Raw genomic sequence first — 20,698 nt, 5'->3', positions numbered from 1 at the left:
GGCCACGAGTGCCACCGGCACGAAGCATAACTAGAGGGATCCAGGGGCATGGCCGGACCCACACAACTGCGGGACTAATGCATGTCCCACACAGACTCATGCAGGACACGGGAGTAAATACCGGGATTGTCTCGCCCCAATGTGGGATGGTTGGCAGCTCTGTTAGATACTGGTCTATATTTTTTCATTGGATTTAATTCTTGTTGCAGTTAGATTTGATTATAGCTCTGTCGTTTAAAGAAGGTGCCTTCAAAATGAAAGACAGTTTGAGTTAATCCATAAGTTTAGTCAAGGGTCTAAGTGTCCTTCAACGAGAGATAAAACCCAAAAAAACTATTTCACTCTCTCTCTCCCTCTCTCTCTCTCTAGTGTCCTTGTTGTTATAGCCAGGATTTTTCACTGTCACAGTTACTCACATAGTGAGGTCAGTTTGTGATTTATCCTAACATTACCAATAATCACGTTTATTTCATGGAACTCAGCTTGATTCTTTTAGTACTTGTAACAGATCTGAATGCAACAGCCTCTGTCATGGTGATTTATTTGTCTTTCTTATTTCTCAGCCACTCTCTGGATGTGCTTGGCAATAGAAATGTGTTTGTCAATCGATAATTTTTGTTTGTGTTCCACCACAACATTGCATGCAGTGCAAAACAGTTTACCTCTGCTTTAACACAGAACATCTGTAGTGGGAGAACTGGATAATACTGTATGAGGTAAAATTTATATCGCAGTATAAATTTCAAGGATGGACAGAAGTTGAATATATCAAAAATTTTAATTTATATGCTTTAGAAAAAGCAAAGAACTGCTATGGTAACTGCAATGCAGAGGTTACTGTTCTCTTAATTGTACCACTGGGATATATTTCACAGAAGGCAAAAGCTGTTTGAACATTTCTCCAGAGATGTTAAATCTGAGATGTTCTTCACTCTCCACAGAGGAATTCTGGAACTCTGACAGAGTGCCCATTGGGTTCTTAGTCATCTCCCTGACAAAGGCCCTTCTACCCCGATCACTCAGTTTAGATGTGGGTGGTCAGCACAAGGAAGAGTGCTGGTGGATCTGAACTTCTTTCATTTATGGATGATGGAGGCCACTGTGCTCATTTAGACCCTCAAAGCAGCAGAAATGTTTCTGTACCCTTCCTTAGGGCCCCTTCACACATAGTATGAATAAATACAAATTAGGGTGAAACATGGCGGAACAGCTCGTATGAGCAAACCATGAAAACATCGAGCCAACGGGCAGGCATGAATGATGCTGCTTTGACTGTTTCGCACACGCGGGAACATAGTGCGAGCAGCTGTGCGATGTGTAACCACGTCCCTGCCAATACAGGTACCCATTTATAAGTGGGCCGGCTATGGCAATGTAGATTAAGTGTCTTGTCCAAAGACACTTACAGGCAGCATGACTAGAATTGGAACCCAACAATCACATAAACCTAAATTGACAAACACTGACACTAATTAGCAATTTTTAGCTCTAGCAGTGCAGGCTGCATGTATGAGCCGAGGGCAGGCTTCATCAGTCACAGTGTAACACAGAAAACATGGCAAATATTTATGGTTAGTGACAGCACAAATGCAATGAGCTTATAAACATTTATAAGTATTTGAACACCCTGCGATTTTTCATGTTCTCCCAATTACAAATCATGGAGGCGTCTGAAATTTTCATCTTAGGTGCATGTCCACTGTGAGAGACATAATGTAAAAAAAAAAAAAATCTGGAAATCACAATGTATGATTGTTTAATAATTTATTTGTATGTTACTGCTACAAATAAGTATTTGACCCCTACCAACCAGCAAGAATTCTGGCTCACACAGACCTGTTAATTTTTCTTTAAGAAGCCCTCTTATTCTGCACTCTTTACCTGTATTAACTGCACCTGTTTGAACTTGTTACCTGTATAAAAGACACCTGTTCACACACTCAATAAATCACACTCCAACCTGTCCACCATAGCCAAGACCAAAGAGCTGTCTAAGGACACCAGGGACAAAACTGTAGACCTGCACAAGGCTGGGATGGACTACAGGACAAAAGGCAAGCAGCTTGGAAGAAGACAACAACTGTTATGATTATTTATTAGAAAGTGGAAAAAACACAAGATGACTGTCAATCTCCCTCGGTCTGGGACTCCATGCAAGATCTCACTTTGTGGGGTAAGGATGATTCCGAGAAAGCTCAGAACTACACAGGAGGACCTGGTCAATAACCTGAAGAGAGCTGGGACCACAGTCACAAAGATTACATTAGTACCACATGATGCTGTCATGGTTTAAAATCCTGCAGGGCAGCAAGGTCCCCCTGCTCAAGCCAGCACATGTCCAGACCCGTTTGAAGTTCACCAGTGACCATCTGGATGATCCAGAGGAGGCATGGGAGAAGGTTAAGTGGTCAGATGAGACCAGAATAGAGCTTTTTGGAATCAACTCCACTTATGTTTAGAGGATGAGAACAACCCCAAGAAAACCATCCCAACCGTGAAGCATGGGGGTGGAAACATCATACTATGGGGTGCTCTTCTGCAAAGGGGACAGGATGACTGCACCGTATTGAAGGGAGGATGGATGGGGTCATGTATTGCGAGATTTTGGCAAACAACCTCCTTCCCTCAGTAAGAGCATTGAAGATGGGTCATGGCTGGGTCTTCCAGCATGACAATGACCCCAAACACACAGCCAGGGCAACTAAGGAGGAGCTCCGTAAGAAGCATTTCAAGGTCCTGGAGTGGCCTGGCCAGTCTCCAGACCTGAACTCAATAGAAAATCTTTGGAGGGAGCTGAAACTCCAAACTTGAAAGATTTGGAGAAGATCTGTATGGAGGAGTGGACCAAAATCCCTGCTGCAGTGTGTGCAAACCTGGTGAAAAACTACAGGAAACATTTGATCTCTGTAATTGCAAACAAAGGCTACTGTACCAAATATTAACATTGATTTTCACAGCTGTTCAAATACTTATTTGCAGCAGTAACATACAAATAAATTATTAAAAAATCATACATTGTGACTTCCGGATTATTTTTTTAGATTATGTCTCTCAAGTGGACGTGCACCTAAGATGAAAATTTCAGACCCCTCCATGATTTCTAAGTGGGAGAACTTGCAAAATCGCAGGGTATATCAACTTTCCTAAAAGGTCAGGCTGTAGAAACTGTGAGCACCTATAAATATCTGGGTACTGTCATTGATGACAAACTCACTTTTGAGTCAAATTGTGAAGTGGTGTGTAAAAAAGGACACCAGCGCTTGTTCTGTCTTAGAAAACTGGCATCCTTTCACATTGACAAATCACTGTTAACTATGTTTTATCGTTGTTATATTGAATCTGTTTTATCTTTCTGTCTGGTGTCATGGTTTGGAAATTTGTCAGTTAAAAACAAAAACAGTCTGAATCAGATTGTAAAATGGGCGAGCAAAATCATTGGAGGAGAGTCTCAGCTGTATCCAACCTCTCTGTACAAGAGGCAGGTCCAGAGATTGGTTGAGGAAGTTCTAAAGGACGCCTCACATCCTCTTTTTGATCAGTTTGAACTGCTCCCTTCAGGACGAAGGTACAAAGCTCCTTCCTGCAGAACTAAGCGCTACAAGAGCACTTTTATTCCTGCTGCTATTAGTGCTCTTAACAGATGACTTTGAATATATATTTAATTAATTTATCTGCTACTTTGCATTGAGATGGCACACGCATTGTGACTTTCTTCTGGGTGCCATGTTATTGGCCTGTACTTGCACTGCTCATTGTATTTTTATTATATTTATGGTATTTTTTATCGGTATTTATGTGTTATGTGATTGTTATGAATGGAGTGACTCACTGCCAAACCAAATTTACCTTTTGGTACAAATAAAGTAACCTTGAACCTTGAACCTATATATACAGTAGTGTTCAGAATAATAGTAGTGCTATGTGACTAAAAAGATTAATCCAGGTTTTTAGTATATTTCTTATTGTTACATGGGAACCAAGGTACCAGTAGATTCAGTAGATTCTCACAAATCCAACAAGACCAAGCACTCATGATATGCACACTCTTAAGGCTATAAAATTGGGCTATTAGGATCTACTGGTACCTTGTTTCCCATGTAACAATAAGAAATATACTCAAAACCTGGGTTAATCTTTTTAGTCACATAGCACTACTATTATTCTGACTGAACACTACTGTGTATATATATATATATAACACTCTGTGAGATCAGTCAATTGGCCCTTTATGATCACTGTGCACACATTTCTGGATTATATTTGAAAATGAAGAGATGTATGTATTTTTTTTGTACTAGCACTAATAATGGGGAAAAAGGCCAAAAGCTCTGTGTGCCAAAGATTTTTGCACTGTGCTGTACTGTCTCTATCATAATGACCTTTTTAAAATCATTTAATTCCAATGAACACAGTGGACATTAAACTCATCACATAATTACAACAATAGCAACTCTCCAATGAAGAATCTGTTTCCTTAATGTCTGCACCAGTTTTGTATCAGTTTATGTGCCTTACTATTTCTTATATATAAAATATCTTCAGTTCCTCTTTACTGTAAACCAACTACAAGGTTACATAAGCCAATGCCATTTATCATGGCTCAAGTAGCTAACGACTGATTGATAATGCATTGGTCTTAATTTACTATATTAATATGCAGTTGACAAATGAGTTGAGTACACTGATAAAGAATCAGTTCTTCTAATCAGGAGGGTGGAATAATTAATGAAAGAACAATAATGTTTTCTGTCCCTCCATCACTCCTGGACAAGAGATGCTGATAACAAGAGGCATGAAGAATTAATGAATTACACAGGAAATAAGCAGAGGGAGCAAACATAGCATGCAACAAATACTTACTTGTTTCAGGGATCTTCCTAAAATGCTTGTTAATTTAAGCTGCTTGTTTTCAGTAGTTGAGTAAAGGATCAATCTGAGCAGCTGTCAATTTGCACACTAATTGTACATTCCTTTATTGACTGTGCGGTGCAGCATTCTAAGTAGGTGGCAACCTTCAGGAGCTGCATTTCCTGGGATGTAGTCAATACTGTCTTCTGCTTTTGTATAGCTACTAAAAATATGAATTCAAATCTGCTTTACGATAGTAACATTACAGTTGTGTCATCTCAAGCCTCCAGGTTCGAGTTTTACTTTGTGGAATTTAATCCTGTTGCTACATATGTAGATATAAATCTTCACATCATGATCAGTGCTTCATCTGATGACTGGTAGTGACTCTTACAACCATTTTCCAGGGAAGTATGAGAGAATGTAAGGGTTACGTCACTTTTAATGGCTTATCTACTTCTAGAAAGATGATGAAAACAGGAGAAGAGGTACTATGCTGTTCATTCACCAAACTACTATGATTAAGTCCAAACAGCAGCCAGCATAAATGTCATCATATATTCTCTAGCATCCTTCAAAAAGACCTACTCACTGAACTGAAGTGACAAGAAATAACAGGCTCCAGTGCCCAGCACTTTAGTGTGAGCTCTGCAGCAGTGAGAAAATAATGATCTCATGGGTTGTGGTTAACAAACCGTATAGCATGACAGCATCATTCCACAGGCCAGCCAGAGAAGGAATTAGAGCACAGCTGTCTTCTTCCTCTCTCCGTGCAGAGGGGTATCATTGATCACACATAGGTACTTGATGAACTGAAGAAACCCCCATATACCCTACCTGAGCTCTGAGCATGCTTACAGACCACTCAGACATTTGAAAAAGTATAGATAACAATGCAATTACTTCAATTTATTGCACTGGCAACATTCTCCAAGGTCCACTGACCTGGAAGCAACCAGATCTCAATGAGTGGATACACTGACTTTTGTTCTGGCCACTCCAGTGGTCAGCATCCTCAGTGAATGGCAGTTGCTGTGGCACGTGAATATATTATGAGACTCAGACTAAGGAACTGTTTGAGAGCTGTGTCTGTTGTCCCAGCCTATGCACCTACTGTGGTTTTTGATGTCCAGAGATGGAAAACCATGGCTTCAGTGAGTAAAAGTCCATGTATTGCTTCTACCTGAGCACCTAAAATAGGTGACCTATCTGCCTGAACAGTTAAACTAATTACAATCAGCTGGTTTTATGGGTTTGATGGAACAATTATGAGATAGGACTTTTACTCTTTGAAGCAAGGTTCTCTAGCTCTGGTGATGTCTTCCTGAGGAATACTTTGCTTGCAGCTTGACTGAATGTGACACTCCTCTGTCCATGAGTGATTTCCATGGAACCACGGGCACTGACTAGGCTTGTTAGGAACACTGTATTAGTCCACATGGATGTGGAAACAATTGCGGAAAAGGCTTAGTGGTCCTCAACTTTCCAAAGGTTGGAGCCCATGGGTACCTGGATCGTGGTTTCAGGGTCCAGAGATTGACCATGGCAAACTTGCAGAATGGTAAGGTAGCTAGAAGTGACCAGTGTGTGAAACCTAACCACAGATGTAATGTAGCTTCACTATTGATGCAGCGGAAGTCCTGCAGATTACCATCTGCTTGGTGTCCCAGACACAATCAGGCTTGACTTCAAGATCAGTCCTTTTTGCTGGACTTTCCACATAATGTGGGTGAAGGTCTTGGAGACATGTACACTACTAGTGATCCAAAAATGGGAGTTTTTTTCATAATAGTAACCTGAAAGTTACCAGGGATTACACTGGAGACACCACTGTTCACAGAAGGAGTTTCATCTATGAGCGCACACTGAATATCATCCAGATGACAGTTCACAGTTTTATGGAAATTCTGGGCTGTATAATGACCCGAGGAAGCCTGTTGTGATGGCACATAGAGTCGACAAGGAGGTATTTGTCAGAGGAATTTTCAAACAGATGACACATCATCTGTGGTCCAGTGAACCATGGCCTGCTTACAGAGGATTTCAAACATGGTATTCTTCTAAACAATGCCTCAGCTCAAGAGTCAGCTGGGAAGAGTCATGCGGTCATGTCACAGAGGTGTTTGTTGATGTCACTACTTTTGTAGGAGTATGAAAGTCCAAGCCTTTTGAGTTCTTGTGTTATATAGTCTTACAGTGCAGTCGTGAGAACTGGATGGTAACCAGTGGTCCAAGATAAAAACTGGATGTCTCTGGTGCTAGTTCTCTCTGGAGGATCCTTGGATACCACAGGAATGCCTTTCAAATGAACGATTACATAGGGGCACTAAGACAAGGCATTGCATTTGCATCAATGAGGGAATGTCAACTATGGAATTTTGGTCATGTGGTGAGTTTTGCTGTGTATGAGCCAACATGCAGATCCTACAGTGCTGAGGACCCCAGAAGCTTTAGCCAGGGGGCATTGGGCACATTTCACTTAACAGTGACAGATGGTTACTTTTGAGAAGTGAGGGTTGTCAGATTATCATTACTTATTACTTGTTTTTCCTTCCTGAAAACTGTGCTGTTGTATGGTTCATGCCCTACAGTATCTCTTCTTCAGCAATGTGTGATCCATACTACACAGCAGTGTTGGCACACAATATTGTTGGGACAGTGGAGGGTAACAACAGCAGGCAGGGAGTGCATGATATGAAAAGGAATCATGTCACGGTTTAACTGTTTTGAGTAGTTAATAAATATTAATTTGTGTATAGTGAAACTGCCCATGGGTATTACTGAGATGAATGTTAGTGTGGGACTTTAGACTCCTTCCCAAAGCTGGAAAGAAATAACTAGCTATCCACCCTGCACACAGAGAATACTGCACAGAGATGCGTTTGCTGGTGTCCGAAGGCAAATCTCACAGTGTGAAAAACTACATTGTATGAATTGTTCATCCCACAATTTCATGGTCTTTTAGCAAGGACTGTGAGCTCTACTAAAACAGAAGTGACAAATAGCAAATCTCACTGTCATCTCTGAAAGACAAGTCAAACAAATGGAACTATATAGGACATGGTACTTTATATACCATAATCAGAGGTATATCTAGAGCCGGGATATAATACAGTGAGATAAGGAAGGCCCTGAGAACATAACACTCTCCAGATCTGGCCAGTTTACAGACATCAATCATAACCCAATCCCAATACTCTGCTTTTACCCTATCACTTTGCCCTTTCTCTTCATCCTACACATTCATGTGAAGTGCAGTGTGTCCTATTTCTTAAAGGAGTCGAGGGGGAGTGTCGGTCCCTCCTTCAAAACAACCCGCGAAAAGGAGTGTTTTCAGAGGCAGAAATACCCAAAATGCTATGCAAAGAGGGTTAATTTCAGAATGATGATGGCTACCAGTACAGTGAAATAAGTCCATAAAAGTAAAAATTGCAAATAACACTCCCAGAATTTATAAAATATGTCGCAACACCTTAGTTTAAGGTACATGCAATGGAATCTATAATTGGTTTGGGACAACACGTACTTCAGAAAAATTAACATTTTATTTTGTTTAGTGGGTTAATTCCTGGGAAAGCAGTATATAAATAGTTAATATTATTAATAACATTTGGTATATAAGTCACACTGGAGTATAAGTCGCAGCCCAAATGAGCAAAAACGAAACAAAAAACCCCCAAACAAAACGTACAGCTAATACACTGGATAACACGGTATGTTCACAATGAGTATACAATCTATGATGCAAAAAGTCTTCCTGGTAGATCTCAATTTAAGCAGACTTGCCCTGGTCAAGTGAACAGTGAACCCATTATAACAACCAATCACTCAGGCTGAAGACCTCCCTGAACTTACCCCTCAACTCAGCTGGCCAGCTCCATTCCACTCACTATTAACAACTACAGTCACAAATTCATCATTAGTGGGTAGTTGTCTCTATGGGACACACTCTATCATTTCAACAAATCTGGTGCATTGCTCTGTTGAGTGTTACTTCTGTAAGAGAAGGGTGAGAGCCATAATAAAGTAAGGCAACCACAATTCACCAGATATAATGGGGAACTAACAAACTACTGTTCTTTCCTACCATTAAAACAACTGCTTTTTGTGTCAACGAGGTCTTGTGAAAATAATCAAAGAAACTGAAAATTCTGGGGGAAATATTCCATCATCAATGCTGAGTTGGTCACATTGCGTTGACATTAACTGATGAAAAAGCAGCACTTGGAACACAAGTTGTTTAAATTTTTTCTTTAAAATGTTTGTAAAAGAAAAATTCTTAAATTAAACATCCATCCATCCATTTTCTTCAGCTTTATCCGGAGTCGGGTCGTGGGGGCAGCAGCTCAAGCAAAGCCGCCCAGACCTCCCGATCCACACACACCTCCCCCAGCTCCTCCAGGGGATCCCCAAGGTGTTCCCAAGCCAGCCGAGAGATGTAGTCCCTCCAGCATGTCCTGGGTCTTCCCCGGGGCCTCCTCCCAATGGGACGTGCCCGGAACACCTCTCCAGCGAGGCGTCCAGGGGGCATCCGGAAAAGATGCCCGAGCCACCTCAACTGACTCCTTTAGACAATTAACAAATCATAAATGAATCACCCCCCAAAAAACAAAAACAATACAACATCTCATTCAAATAACATACACAGACAACTGATATGTTGTTACCCATATATGATAATAATTGATTGTTCTTAAAATGTTTAAGGAGTTGAGTCAAGTGCTCCATGTTCAAGCCCTCCTTTGTTGAGGTGGCTGCACTGAACTGTGTCCAGACGATTGTCTGTGCTTGTGGTGACAGCACCCCAACAACCTGCTGATGGACACCTGTAGTGAGGGAAGCTGTGAGGCTGAAGAACAAAGCCTTTCATGTCTGGTTGGCACAAAGGTCTCTGCGTATGGGTACTGGCAAGCCAGAAGGACTGAAACATCAATGGTGACTGAAGCAAACACTCAGGTGTGGGAAGAGTTCAAGGAGGTAATGGTGAATGACTTCCGGTAGGCCTCAAAGCAGTTCTGGCAAACTGTCAAGTGACTCAGGAAAGGGGGTTAGTTCTTAGTGCAGGCTGTGTTGAGCAAGGTTCGACAGCTGCAAACCTGAACTGAGGATATCATCAGGTGGTGGAAAGAACACTTTGAAGATATCCTCATCCTTAATTACATGTCTTCATTTGAAGATGCAGAGATGGAAGTCTCAGGCAGATTTGGTGCCATTTCCCCAGAGGAAGTTAGTTAGATAGTAAAAAAATTAAAACACAATGTTAAAATACCCTCGGCCGTATGAGCATTGTGTTCTACATAATTTGCAGTTGTTTAATTGGAATCCCAGTGCAAAGTAAACACACACACACACACACATATGAATTCCCACTGATTATTACACTGGAAAACAGAATCATTGTGGATGCACCACTGGTGGTTTCTATAAGGTCAAATATTCTGTGTCCTTCAAGCCACGTGGAACTTCATAAACCCAAACCTAATTTTAGGCATCTTATATATATTTCTCACCTCCTAGGTTTGGGTCTCAATAACATAACATAAGAACATTAACATTTTGTCCTCAAAATCACTGTTGATGAATGATCTAATTATAGGTCATCACCTAGATATGATTGGTTTGTGTGAAACCTGGCTTAAAGCTACTGCAGTCCTCCCCTTAAATGTAGCCTGCCCACCGGCGTACACATGTAGTCACGTCCCTCGTGATACGAAGCAAGGCATGGGTGTTGCTCTAATGAATAAATCTTGGTTTAGCTTACTGGCTGTTGGGGGTCTAAAATATAATTTGTTGGAACATCTGACTCTCTGCTCTGCGCATGATACTGCGTATAGCCTAGTTCAGAAGAATAAAAATCAACCATGTTTTTTGTCACCATATATACGCCCATGTGCCCATATTCCGATTTTATAGATGAATTTGGTACGTTTATTTATCTCTACTTTGGCAATCCTTTCAGATAACATTCTGACTGTTGGTGACTTCAACATTCATACTGTAAGCCTCCTGACTCCCTCTGCAAATCATTCATTGACATTATAGATGTACTAGGATTCCAGCAATGCATTCAGGGTTCAATACACATTAGTGGAAATACCCTGAATTTGGTCCTCCTTCGTGGTATCGCTATCACAAATAATGACATCGTGCCTCTTGCCTCAGTGGTCTCAGATCATTTACTTATTAAGTTTATAGTCGCATTGCCTTGTTTACTGGAACAAGAATTTTACTGATCATCGCAGGGACACATGTACTCCTCAACTACAACTGAACTTGGAGCCAGACTGTCTGATATCTTAGCGTCAATTTTGGAAAATGACCATTCGGTAGATAGTCTTGTGGACAGCTTAAACTCAGCGCTCACAACCACACTTGACACGATCGCTTCACCTACATTAAAACCACGTGCCACCAAAACACACTCACTTTGGTTTAATGATTACTTATGTGGCCTCAAGCATAAATCAAGAGTGAAAATTCTACACCATAAGCATGCACTACTAACTACAAAGCAGGCTGACTAGTTTGATTTGATTTACAAGAACAAGCACAAGTCAAAGTTCCTGTTTGACAAGGTGGCAACACTTGTACATGGACAACCGCCTGTAAGTTGCTCTCCATTAAGAGCCCAAGATTTCTTAGATTACGCCGAGAAGAAAATAGATGACATTATGTTAAATATATCCCAGCATGCCTTAGGGCCTCTTCACACATAGCACAACCCCAATTCCAATGAAATTGGGAAGTTGTGTAAAATGTAATTAAAAACTGAATACAATGATTTGCAAATCCTCCTCAACCTATATTCAACTGAATACACCACAAAGACAAGATATTTAATGTTAAAACTGATAGACTTTTTTGTTTTTATGCAAATATTTGCTCATTTTGAAATGGATGGATGGACATTTCAAAAAAGTTGGGACAACAAAAGACTCGGAAATTGATGAATGCTCAAAGAACATTTGGAAACAGGTGCGTGTCATGACTGGGTATAAAAGGAGCATCCCCAAAGGGCTCAGCTGTTCACAAGCAAAGATGGGGCGAGGATAACCACTTTCTGAACAACTGTGTGAAAAAATAGTCCAACAGTTTAAGAACAATGTTTCTCATTGTTCAACTGCAAGGAATTTAGGGATTCCATCATCTACAGTCCATAATATAATTAGGAGATTCAGAGAATCTGGAGAACTTTCTACACATAAGCAGCAAGGCTGAAAACCAACATTGAATGCCCGTGACCTTTGATCCCTCAGGTGACACTGCATTAAAAACCGACATCATTGTGTAAAGGATCTTACAGCTTGGGCTAAGGAACACTTCAGAAAACCATTGTCAGTTAACACAATTCATCGCTACATCTACAAGTGGAAATTACCATGCAAGTGCAAACTCTACCATGCAAAGCGAAAGTCATACACCAACAACATCCAGAAACGCCGCCACCTTCTATTTCAATTTTTCAATTTTCAATTTATTTTTATTTAAATAGGGGCAAATCACAACAGAGTTGCCTCAAGGCCCTTCAGACAAGTAAGGTCTAACCTTACTAACCCCCAGAGCAACAGTGTTAAGGAAAAACTCCCTCTGAGGAAGAAACCTCAAGCAGACCAGACTCAAAGTGGTGACCCTCTGATTGGGCCATGCTACAGACATAAATTACAGAACAATTCACAAAATGAATATACAGGAAATGCTGTTGGTGCACAGGACAGGAGGATCGCCAGCACAAATACAACTCCCATCTCTGGATGGAGCTGCACCTTAAACAGAGAGAAATATCAGAATCGGGCATCAGAAGGACAAGAAATACTGTATAATTTGCTAGCATTAATCAACAAGAAAAAGAGAAGAAATACTAAGGTGATCGCAGCCACTAGCCCTAAGCTTCACTAAAAGACCCAGAATTTAGGTAAAGTTGAGTGTGTGTGCGTGTTTGTGTGTGTGTGTGTGTGTGTGTGTGTGTGCGTGCATGCACGCTCCGTTTACCAATAAAATGAATTAAAAGAGTAAAAAGCGTAAAACAAAACTATACCAGTATGCTAGCCATACGAAAGGCAAATAAGTGCGTCTTAAGTCTGGACTTGAAAGTCTCCACAGAATCTGACTGTTTTATTGACGCAGAGAGATCATTCCACAGAACAAGGGCACGATAAGCGAAAGCTCTGTGACCTGCAGACTTCTTATTCACCCCAGAGACACAAAGTAGTCCTGCACCCTGAGAACGCAAAGCCTGGCCGGTACGTAAGGTTTAATTAGGTCAGCTAAGTAGGGAGGTGCCAGTCTGTGAACAATTTTATAGACTAGTAGCAGAACCTTAAAATCTGATCTCACTGGGACAAGAAGCCAGTGAAGGGATGCCAAAATGTGTGTAATTTGGTCAAACTTTCTGCTTCGTGTCAAAAGTCTGGCTGCAGCATTTTGAACCAATTGGAGACCCCTAATGCTAGACTGTGGTAAACCAGAAAATAGAACATTGCAGTAGTCCAATCTAGAAGAGATAAATGCATGGAACAGGGTCTCAGCATCAGCCATAGACAGGATGGGACGAATCTTCGCTATATTTCGCAGGTGGAAGAAAGCAGTCCGAGTAATATTTATAATGTGGAGGCCAAAGGACAACGAAGGATCAAAAATTACCCCAAGGTTCCTCACTTTGTCAGTGTGATGTATGACACACAAGCCTAGACTGAGCGTTAACTGGTAAAATTGATGCCGATGCCTCATTGGACCAAGAACCATCATTTCAATCTTATCAGAGTTTAAAAGTAGGAAGTTTCTAGACATCCAACTTCTCAATGCTACAAGGCAATCTTCTAAGTATTTTATGTGAATGAGATTACCAGCAGTTATCGGCATGTATAACTGAGTATCATCTGCATAGCAGTGAAAGGTAATCCCTAAACGCTGCAATATGTGCCCAAGGTGTGCTATATAAAGAGGGAAAAGCAGGGGGCCTAAGACAGACCCCTGTGGAACCCCAAATTTCATGTCACTAAGGTTAGAGGTAGTGTTACTGTACAAAACACAGTGAGAACGACTGGTCAAGTATGACGTCAGCCATGCAAGGGCACTCCCAGTAATCCCAAAATGATTTTCCAGCCTATCAAGTAGAATATGATGAGCCACTGTATCAAATGCAGCACTGAGATCTAACAGCAACAGAACCGTACTGGTGTCTGAATCCACTGTAAGCAGAAGATCATTCACCACTTTAGTGAGAGCCGTCTCTGTGGAATGATATTTTCTAAAAGTAGACTGCAGTGGCTCAAACAGATTATTCTCAGTAAGATAGTCTACGAGATGCCGTGACACCACTTTTTCCAGAATTTTGGAGAAAAATTATAGATTTGATATCGGCCGATAGTTTGTCAATACACTAGGGTCAAGATTATGTTTCTTAAGTAATGGTTTAATCACTGCAGATTTGAAACATTTAGGAACAGATCCAGAAGTTAAAAAAGATTAATAATTTCCAGCACAGTCGGCCCAAGAGTGGGCCACAGGTCCTTAAACAGTTTTGTTGGTATCAATCAATTCAATCAATTTTATTTATATAGCACCAAATCACAACAAACAGTTGCCCCAAGGTGCTTTATATTGTAAGGCAAGGCCATACAATAATTACGTAAAAACCCCAACGGTCAAAACGACCCCCTGTGAGCAAGCACTTGGCAACAGTGGGAAGGAAAAACTCCCTTTTAACAGGAAGAAACCTCCAGCAGAACCAGGCTCAGGGAGGGGCAGTCTTCTGCTGGGACTGGTTGGGGCTGAGGGAGAGAACCAGGAAAAAGACATGCTGTGGAGGGGAGCAGAGATCAATCACTAATAATTAAATACAGAGTGGTGCATACAGAGCAAAAAGAGAAAGAAACAGTGCATCATGGGAACCCCCCAGCAGTCTACGTCTATAGCAGCATAACTAAGGGATGGTTCAGGGTCACCTGATCCAGCCCTAACTATAAGCTTTAGCAAAAAGGAAAGTTTTAAGCCTAATCTTAAAAGTAGAGAGGGTGTCTGTCTCCCTGATCTGAATTGGGAGCTGGTTCCACAGGAGAGGAGCCTGAAAGCTGAAGGCTCTGCCTCCCATTCTACTCTTACAAACCCTAGGAACTACAAGTAAGCCTGCAGTCTGAGAGCGAAGCGCTCTATTGGGGTGATATGGTACTATGAGGTCCCTAAGATAAGATGGGACCTGATTATTCAAAACCTTATAAGTAAGAAGAAGAATTTTAAATTCTATTCTAGAATTAACAGGAAGCCAATGAAGAGAGGCCAATATGGGTGAGATATGCTCTCTCCTTCTAGTCCCCGTTAGTACTCTAGCTGCAGCATTTTGAATTAACTGAAGGCTTTTCAGGGAACTTTTAGGACAACCTGATAATAATGAATTACAATAGTCCAGCCTAGAGGAAATAAATGCATGAATTAGTTTTTCAGCATCACTCTGAGACAAGACCTTTCTAATTTTAGAGATATTGCGCAAATGCAAAAAAGCAGTCCTACATATTTGTTTAATATGCGCATTGAATAACATATCCTGATCAAAAATGACTCCAAGATTTCTCACAGTATTACTAGAGGTCAGGGTAATGCCATCCACAGTAAGGATCTGGTTAGACACCATGTTTCTAAGATTTGTGGGGCCAAGTACAATAACTTCAGTTTTATGTGAGTTTAAAAGCAGGAAATTAGAGGTCATCCATGTCTTTATGTCTGTAAGACAATCCTGCAGTTTAGCTAACTGGTGTGTGTCCTCTGGCTTCATGGATAGATAAAGCTGGGTATCATCTGTGTAACAATGAAAATTTAAGCAATGCCGTCTAATAATACTGCCTAAGGGAAGCATGTATAAAGTGACTAAAATTGGTCCTAGCACAGAACCTTGTGGAACTCCATAATTAACCTTAGTCTGTGAAGAAGATTCCCCATTTACATGTAACAATTGTAATCTATTAGATAAATATGATTCAAATCACCGCAGTGCAGTGCCTTTAATACCTATGGCATGCTCTAATCTCTGTAACAAAATTTTATGGTCAACAGTATCAAAAGCAGCACTGAGGTCTAACAGAACAAGCACAGAGATGAGTCCACTGTCTGAGGCCATAAGAAGATCATTTGTAACCTTCACTAATGCTGTTTCTGTACTATGATGAATTCTAAAACCTGACTGAAACTCTTCAAATAGACCATTCCTCTGCAAATGATCAGTTAGCTGTTTTACAACTACCCTTTCAAGAATTTTTGAGAGAAAAGGAAGGTTGGAGATTGGCCTATAATTAGCTAAGATAGCTGGATCAAGTGATGGCTTTTTAAGTAATGGTTTAATTACTGCCACCTTAAAAGCCTGTGGTACATAGCCAACTAATAAAGATAGATTGATCATATTTAAGATCGAAGCATTAAATAATGGTAGGGCTTCCTTGAGCAGCCTGGTAGGAATGGAGTCTAATAGACATGTTGATGGTTTGGATGAAGTAACTAATGAAAATAACTCAGACAGAACAATCGGAGAGAAAGAGCCTAACCAAATACCGGCATCACTGAAAGCAGCCAAAGATAACGATACGTCTTTGGGATGGTTATGAGTAATTTTTTCTCTAATAGTTAAAATTTTATTAGCAAAGAAAGTCATGAAGTCATTACTAGTTAAAGTTAAAGGAATACTCGGCTCAATAGAGCTCTAACTCTTTGTCAACCTGGCTACAGTGTTGAAAAGAAACCTGGGGTTGTTCTTATTTTCTTCAATTAGTGATGAGTAGTAAGATGTCGTAGCTTTACGGAGGGCTTTTTTATAGAGCAACAGACTCTTTTTCCAGGCTAAGTGAAGATCTTCTAAATTAGTGAGACGCCATTTCCTCTCCAAGTTACGGGTTATCTGCTTTAAGCTGCGAGTTTGTGAGATATACCACGGAGTCACGCACTTCTGATTTAATGCTCTCTTTTTCAGAGGAGCTACAGCATCCAAAGTTGTCTTCAATGAGGATGTAAAACTATTGACGAGATACTCTATCTCACTTACAGAGTTTAGGTAGCTACTCTGCACTGTGTTGGTATATGGCATTAGAGAACATAAAGAAGGAATCATATCCTTAAACCTAGTTACAGTGCTTTCTGAAAGACTTCTAGTGTAATGAAACTTATTCCCCACTGCTGGGTAGTCCATTAGAGTAAATGTAAATGTTATTAAGAAATGATCAGACAGAAGGAAGTTTTCAGGGAATACTGTTAAGTCTTCTATTTCCATACCATAAGTCAGAACAAGATCTAAGATATGATTAAAGTGGTGGGTGGACTCATTTACATTTTGAGCAAAGCCAATTGAGTCTAATAATAGATTAAATGCAGTGTTGAGGCTGTCATTCTCAGCATCTGTGTGGATGTTAAAATCGCCCACTATAATTATCTTATCTGAGCTAAGCACTAAGTCAGACAAAAGGTCTGAAAATTCACAGAGAAACTCACAGTAACGACCAGGTGGACGATAGATAATAACAAATAAAACTGGTTTTTGGGACTTCCAATTTGGATGGACAAGACTAAGAGTCAAGCTTTCAAATGAATTAAAGTTCTGTCTGGGTTTTTGATTAATTAATAAGCTGGAATGGAAGATTGCTGCTAATCCTCCGCCTCGGCCCGTGCTACGAGCATTCTGGCAGTTAGTGTGACTCCGGGGTGTTGACTCATTTAAACTAACATATCCATCCTGCTGTAACCAGGTTTCTGTAAGGCAGAATAAATCAATATGTTGATCAATTATTATATCATTTACTAACAGGGACTTAGAAGAGAGAGACCTAATGTTTAATAGACCACATTTAACTGTTTTAGTCTGTGGTGCAGTTGAAGGTGCTATATTATTTTTTCTTTTTGAATTTTTATGCTTAAATAGATTTTTACTGGTTATTGGTGGTCTGGGAGCAGGCACCGTCTCTACGGGGTAATGAGGGGATGGCAGGGGGAGAGAAGCTGCAGAGAGGTGTGTAAGACTACAACTCTGCTTCCTGGTCCCAACCCTGGATAGTCACGGTTTGGAGGATTTAAGAAAATTGTCCAGATTTCTAGAAATGAGAGCTGCTCCATCCAAAGTGGGATGGATGCCGTCTCTCCTAACAAGACCAGGTTTTCTCCAGAAGCTTTGCCAATTATCTATGAAGCCCACCTCATTTTTTGGACACCACTCAGACAGCCAGCAATTCAAGGAGAACATGCGGCTAAACATGTCACTCCCGGTCCGATTGGGGAGGGGCCCAAAGAAAACTACAGAGTCCGACATTGTTTTTGCAAAGTTACACACCGATTCAATGTTAATTTTAGTGACCTCTGATTGGCGTAACCGGGTGTCATTACTGCCGACGTGAATCACAATCTTACCAAATTTACGCTTAGCCTTAGCCAGCAGTTTCAAATTTCCTTCAATGTCGCCTGCTCTGGCCCCCGGAAGACAATTGACTATGGTTGCTGGTGTCGCTAACTTCACATTTCTCAAAACAGAGTCGCCAATAACCAGAGTTTGATCCTCGGCGGGTGTGTCGTCGAGTGGGGAAAAACGGTTAGAAATGTGAACGGGTTGGCGGTGTACACGGGGCTTCTGTTTAGAACTACGCTTCCTCCTCACAGTCACCCAGTCGGCCTGCTTTCCCGGCTGCTCGGGATCTGACAGAGGGAAACTAACGGCGGCTAAGCTACCTTGGTCCGCACCGACTACAGGGGCCTGGCTAGCTGTAGAATTTTCCACGGTGCGGAGCCGAGTCTCCAATTCGCCCAGCCTGGCCTCCAAAGCTACGAATAAGCTACACTTTTTACAAGTACCATTACTGCTAAAGGAGGCCGAGGAATAACTAAACATTTCACACCCAGAGCAGAAAAGTGCAGGAGAGACAGGAGAAGCCGCCATGCTAAACCGGCTAAGAGCTAGTAGCTGCGCTAAGCTAGCGGATTCCTAAAAACACACAAAGTGAATAATGTGTAAATAATTTAGAGGTGATTCAGCAGAGGGAGTGCTTTAGTTAAGGCACGTGAAGATTACACTGTGAAACAAATCGTTATCTAGTTAACTAGATCAATCTAACTGCGCAGATACAGCAAAACACCGCTGTGCTCCAGAACAGGAAGTGATACAATATAGGATCTAATAAACAGGTTGTGCTTTTTGTTGACATTACGAGTTTTGTCAGCATGCCTAGAGAGATGCTATCAAATTCTGTAAATCTCGGTAATACCTCAGTAGTGGCGCCCACATCAATAGCAGGGTGTAATGGGTAGATTAAGGCATGCTGGGATATGTTTAACCTGATGTCTTCTATTTTCTTCCCAAAGTAATCCAGGAAATCTTGTGCTGTAAAAGGAGAGCGAACTACAGGTGGTTGTCCATGCATAAGTGTTGCCACCATGTCGAACAAGAACTTTGAGTTATGCTTGTTTTTGTTGATCAAATCAGAGTAGTAGGTCCGCTTTGTAGCCAAGAATGCATGCTTATAGTCTAAGATAGCATCACGCCACGCAAGGTGACATACTTCTAATTTTGAACAACGCCATTTCCGTTCAAGACCTCTTGCTTTATGCTTGAGGTCATGCAGATAATCACTGAACCAAGGTGACTGATTTGGGGGAGCGTGGTTTTAACACAGGTGGTGCAATCATGTCGAGTGTAGTTTTGAGCACTGAGTTTGAACTATCCATAAGTCTGTCTACTGACTGGGTATTTGTCAAATGTGAAGCTAAGACATCAGACAGTCTAGCTTTGAGTTCAGTCTTAGTTGAGGAGTTGATGCATCGCCGTAATGATATATAAGGTTGTTGTTCCACTAAACACGGCAGCGAAACTATAAACATAATAAGTGAGTGATCAGACAATGCTGATGTAAGAGGCATGATGTCAATATTCGTGACAGCAATACCACGTGCGAGAACCAGATCCAGGGTATTTCCACTAATGTGCGTCGAATCCAGAATGCATTGCCGAAATCCTAATGCATCCACAATTTCCATAAATGATTTGCAGAGGGGATCAGAAGGCTTATTTATATGAATGTTAAAGTCACCAATGATCAGAATGTTATCTACACTAGTTGACAAGTTAGAGATGAATGCACCAAATTCATCTAAGAATTCAGAATATGGGCTACGAAGCCTATATACAGTGACAAAGTAATACGACTGAGTTTTTTTCTTCTGACCTTGGCAATGTGTAATATCCTGAGCAGAGCGGAGAATCAGATGCTCAAACGAGTGATATTTGTAACCCCCAACAGCTAATAAGCTAAACCTAGATTTATAAATAAGAGCAACACCCCCGCCTTGCTTCACATCACGAGGGACGTGACTAAATGTATATGCTGGTGGGCAGGCCTCATTTAAGGGGAGGACAGCTGTAAGTTTAAGCCAGGTTTCACATAGCCCAATCATATCTAAGTGATGATCAATAATTAGCTCATTGATCAACAATGATTTTGAGGACAGTGATCTTATGTTAATGAGACCCAGTCTAAGGACCTCAGTGGGGTTGACAGTTGAACTGTTTGGGTTTAGGGGTGGTTCCAGAGTAGCATATATAAGATGCCTAGAAGTAGGTTTAGGTTTAAGCCATTCCACGCACGTTGTAGGTAGCAGACACAAAATCTTTGCTATTGCTGGAACAACCACTGGGCCATTCTCAATTTCAATATCATCCAATATAATAATGGGTATTAAGTTTGGAAAGCATATCTCTGTATGATTTTTATGGACACGACTACGGAAGCAGGCCACAGTCTCAACTTGTTGAAATTCCCTCCCTGGCAAATAAACTGCACTATCACCATAGTGGATTTTCTGCACTAAATTCCCTGTTAAGCTAATAGATTCT

General features: G+C 41.0%; 1 protein-coding gene across 1 annotated transcript in view; it reads right to left on the bottom strand.

Moving 5' to 3' along the window:
• nbeab (neurobeachin b) overlaps positions 1-20,698 on the bottom strand; it is a 1,103,372-nt gene that overhangs the window by 646,177 nt on the left and 436,497 nt on the right. The window lies entirely within an intron of this gene.

This window comes from Thalassophryne amazonica, chromosome 4, assembly GCF_902500255.1.
Source record: "Thalassophryne amazonica chromosome 4, fThaAma1.1, whole genome shotgun sequence".
NCBI classification, from domain to species: Eukaryota; Metazoa; Chordata; class Actinopteri; order Batrachoidiformes; family Batrachoididae; genus Thalassophryne; species Thalassophryne amazonica.
The sequence above is the reverse complement of the archived record's forward strand: the minus strand, read 5'-3'. Positions and strand labels throughout refer to the sequence as shown.